Here is a 5,253-nt window from a genome sequence, read left to right as displayed (position 1 = left end):
GCCTAGATAGGGCAGCCCAAAACCCAGCTGATACTTGCTGCCCCAGTGATAATAAATGATACCTGCCAGCTCCCCGGCTTCGTTGTGAATTTATCTCCTATAGTAACTACATTGAAGCATCTAAAAAATGTAACTATGTTGACAAACCCGTGTGCCCCTATGTTAGTATAGCATTAGGAGGAAGTATTTTTTCGATGAGGCACTTCCTTGCGTACGGCCATAGACCTGGTGGTCCCGACTGTCCGTCTCTCCACGTACAGTCCTCTCCAGATTCCTCTCGTTTGTTCAGCATGTTCACAACAGCAGACAGCGGCATCGCGACGAGCGCACAAAGTCATAGGAGGGGATCCGACCACCTGAGGAAGTGCCTTATTATTAACGAAACTACTGAACTAGCCTAGTGGCCAAGTGACACTACTCGACAGCTGTTCCGCCCGGGTTCGATTCCACCAGTGCAGGGAAAATATCTCCAATTTTTTTGCCTCTGCCTTTATTAACCTGTGGGTCCCCATTGTCATCTACGCACACCACGTCCTACACTTGCCAAAACTTCGTCCCTCATTTTCTCTGTGTTTCGCACACTCGACATTGTGTGGGCATTTTGGTGCATCATATGAAGATGTGCTATGCATGAATGTTGATCAGCATGATGTTAACTAGCTGGTAGTTCCATTTTCGACCATGAATAAAACTTCCAACATGATGTTAACCCTGTTTGAAAAGGCCGTGTTAATAAAAATGCTCTGCCTCTGAAAGTTGCAGTTTCTTATCTGAAACTGAAACTTGTAGTTTCTTATCTGAAACTGAAACTTGCAGTTTCTTATCTGAAACCGAAACTTGTAGTTTCTTATCTGAAACTGAAACTTGCAGTTTCTTCTTTGAGAATCACATTGTCTGCACTTTTATACTCCTATGAAACTACATTTTTTAAGTGCTAAAAATAGATCTCTAGAATTCATAAAATACTACATATGCTGAATACTGCAAATCTGAAATTCAAAAGACATTCATATCTGAAAGTACTCTCAAAATACACAACACAAAACACAATTCACAACCTGCAAATACTGACAGCCCTAAGCCCCTCCTGACAATTTTCAACCTGCTTGACTATTGGGCTGGGGGGAGGGGGGCAGTCCCCTCCTATTCCTTGGCGGCAGACAGCCGCCCCGTGAGATGATGTGAACGGCGAGGGAGAGGATAGCGGGGAAGCGTCGTCGGGCCAACTGCTTTTCTCCTCTTGCAGTTGGGTTCGGTCGACGAAGACTCCATCGGCTCGCTCTGGCAGGACACCCTCACAAACGGCACCCTGTAGATGCTCGATCCTTCAATCTCTGGTGGATGCTCCATCTGGGATCGATACTCCCACCACCGCTCCCTCACGATTGGATTCGGTGAATCTGTTTGCTCCATGGCCCAGAGGAGCAGCTCTATGTACTCCCGCGCGACTCCCTCCAGGAGTATCACCACCTTTTCGCTCTGTTGCAGATATTTGGCCATGGATGTCGCCGTCGCCGCTAGTTGGTCCTTGTTGTCAAACCAAGACTGTATCTCCAACATCCTAGCTAGCTTCACCGGGTCGCCGTCTGCGATCCTCACGTATCAGTTGTACTCCTCCATCGATCTACTTCTCCACAGCACCTTCACTCGCCGGCGGTGGTTTTTGAATGGAAGAGGAGAGGATCAGCGTTGGTTTTGGACTGGAATAGGAGAGGAGGGGCGGTGGTTTTGAAATGGAAGAGGAGAGGAGCGGCGCTGGATTTAGATTGGAACAGGAGAGGAGCGGCGGTGGTTTAAGAGGAGAAGAGCGGAAGAGCGGCGCTGATCTTGGAAGTATTTTTTTGTTGTTTTGCGTATTTTGGGTCAAAGTTTGACCACATACTGTATTTAACAAGCAAAATGTGAATGCATGTCACCAAAAATTGTATTGTTTGGTTCATATCTGAATGTACTTTCAAATTATATTATTTTTGCAACATATAACACATATTTTATGTGCGAAAATCATGGTAAATTATGATGCAGAATAAAAGGGAGACTAGTTTATGTGGGGTCGCTTTCTTAATTGAAGGGTAAATTGATTTTGATTTTGATCCAGTCAGAGCACGCCGACCCTCTCGTCCAATCCTAAACCGCTGCCGCACGCTCCTCTCCCTCTTCTCCATTGCAAAACCACCTCCTCTCCTCTCCGTCATCTCCATTCCAAAACCACCGTCTCGCCTCTCCCTCTTCTGATCTTCTCCATTGCAAAACCACCTCCTCTCCTCTCCATCATCTCCATTCCAAAACCACTGTCTCGCCTCTCCCTCTTCTTTATTGCAAGACCACCGTCTCTCCTCCCATCTTCCAAAGCTAGCACCGGACCACTCAGAAGGACATCTATGGAGAGGATGCAACAGCAAATCGGGCAGATCGCCGGCGGTGACCATGAAAAGTTAGCCAGGTTGAAGGAGATCCTTACTTAGTTTGACAATGAGTGGGAGATTTCGAGGACGCTGCGGGCCATGTGGTAATGTATGCAAAAGAGCGAGACGACGACGATGAGGGCGGTGATGTACATGTACTCCTTGGCGGCAGTCATGCCGCAGTCCTCCGAGTTCATCAAGTATCTCCTCTGGGCGATGGAGCAGACAGATTCGCCCGGGGCGACAGTCAGGCGGAGGTGGTGGGCGTACAGGTCGAAGGTCGAGCACCCAGAGGATAACGAATCGATCGAGTATGGTGTGCTGTTCGTGAGGGTGCAGAGCCAGTCGAAGCCACATGAGTATTCGTTCTCCCACCGCAAGAGGAGGCCGAATGGTGCGATGTCGCTTCCCCGCCGTTCTCCATGGTTCCCTCGACGTTCGCCTCGTTTCAACGGCGGCGGTAGGGTTTAAGGTAAGCTTCGCACTAACCTAATCTTCCACCTGCTCATGCTTACAATCAGTGTGACAGCTAATGAAAATCATGCTTACAATCAGTCTCCGAGTACTACGCCAATCACCCTAAAATAGATCTGGACCTTTGGGTCATAGTTGTGACACAGTGTACAAATAAAGAAAAATAGATTGGTGCTTCTTTCAGAAAAGAATACTCCCTAGAAAACTGCCAATATAAGCTACTAGTATTTGGTTAGAGGATTTGCTGCCGAGAAAGATTCGTCCACAAAGAGCGCCACACATCCCACTGGTGGTGGTGGATGCCAATGCATGCATGCAACATGGTTGGTGTTGGTAATTTTTACTTGGCACACCTCGCACTCCGCATATATGCCGGTTCCATACGTACATTTGTGCAGTTCCACCAAAATGCAGCTGAATAACCCTGTTTGCACAGATGATGAAAAAGCGTGATTACATTATAGTGGCACTAGTTGATGAAACACACAAAATAAATAGAAGAAAATATTGTGATAGTATCATAGTATGCCATGCTGCGAGGCGAGATGGGCCCTGCGGTGCCTCATATGGTACGCCTCATACTGGACATCATCCCAAGTCTCCCAGATACACCTTCTGCCAGTGATGAACATCAATGTACAGTGGTAGTACAAGGAGGCGCCTTGAGACATTCAAATCTCTATTTTTGTATAGATCAACTAAAATTAAGCACCCCAGTTTGCAGAAACGCTTAAACATTAACAATGGGACTAGTTGATGAAACATACATTAACAAAGAGAAGCACTTTGTTTATCTACATTGGAAATGAAATGATAGAGAGGACACTATATCTATTTTAACTGTATTATTACTTCATTTTATCAGTGACACTAGGGTCGAGCAGGTGGCAAACGAGGTGTACCGTGCGTCGCAAGGATGGAGGCCGGGGGTGCTTAGACTGGGATGCTGAAGCTGGCTCTTTCAGTCACCAACATGGATGATTCAATTCATGGGACCTTTTGGTGCAGTTCACCTAAAATGAAGCAATGTCCCGTGAGCTAGCAGCTTCTTCTTCAATTTTTTTAAGGAAAGGGCTCCAGCCCCGGTTCCATTTCCATTAGAAAACGAAACCCACAGAGCTTCTTATTCATTAGTTGCAATAAACTTGAGCAACATCAAGGTTTGTTGTGAAGCTCCTGGAATGCTCAATTATAATTTGGATATCATTTGTGCAGTTCAACTAAGATCGAGCATGAAATGTATATCTATGTTTGCACAAAAAAGGTGGAAAGGAGGGTGACTAACAAGTGATGAAACATGCATCAAATGAAAAGAAGCATGTTCCTTATCTGAATGGAAATCCTACAAGGACAGTAGCAATTTCTAAAGTAGTGGCATTGCTAGATATTAGTGTGGGCATTAGGATTAACTATGACAACCGTTAAATACGACATTACTTTGGGCACGGGAGAGTAGGCGGACCAGGATAGTTGCATTTCTAACGAAAAGAACCAACTTATCTTAATGGGAAATTTAGCAGGACATGTAAAAAAGTGCCATTGATTCATATTACTGGAGGCATTACATTGAAAACAACATTGGTTTAATGTGTCCTTACTTTTAACAGTGCGACTGCTACATTTTACCAGTGGCATTACATAAGAGTGGCTTGGGGCAACAAACATCAGAACAGGATATCTGGGTTGGTCCCATTTTTGTTCGGTATAGCCACCTTATACTATGTGAGGCTAGCAAATCTAGTGCTGGACTTACTCTGTTGACTTGTCCCCCAGTCCCCACTCTCTTTCCTTTTTCAACCAATAGATCGGGTTTATATTGAGTTTGTACTGCGTTTCCCTTTATTTCCCTATTAGACCTAGAGACCAGTTGGATAGCCAGTCTCTGCTACTTTTCGCCCCCATTATTTCCTCTTTCGACCAAGTCCTAGATTCAGGTAACAAATCCTCCCCTACCCCCACCCCTTTTCTTCCTTGTTTGAACCAAGTAGTACTAGATTCGAGTGCATGAACTAGTTTTACCTCTTAAACATAAAAAAATTAGGTGGTTTTAGAACATCCGATCGATCCTATCTACGAGGGGGCCTGAGAATAGTAAAAGATACAAATGCAGTGACGTCAGGAGCTCGGGAAGTAGAGCAAGGCCAGTTTCGACCGAAGTTATACCTTATGGTCGCCGGGATGTCGCTAGGTGGGCGGCGGGAGGCCGGATCTGCTCACACTACTGTAGCGAGGAAGAAGGGGTCGGAAGCCCTCCCTCGCCAGCGGTGCTTGGGAGAGAACGGCAAGGCAGGCTGATCGGGACGTGCCAGCAGTGGGTAAGAGCCGTCACCGCGCATGAATGTTGCACATTCTCACCTTCCCCGGCGGAGAGGAT

Source organism: Triticum dicoccoides, chromosome 6B (genome assembly GCF_002162155.2).
Source record: "Triticum dicoccoides isolate Atlit2015 ecotype Zavitan chromosome 6B, WEW_v2.0, whole genome shotgun sequence".
Taxonomy (NCBI): Eukaryota; Viridiplantae; Streptophyta; class Magnoliopsida; order Poales; family Poaceae; genus Triticum; species Triticum dicoccoides.
This window is presented reverse-complemented; position numbering follows the sequence as displayed.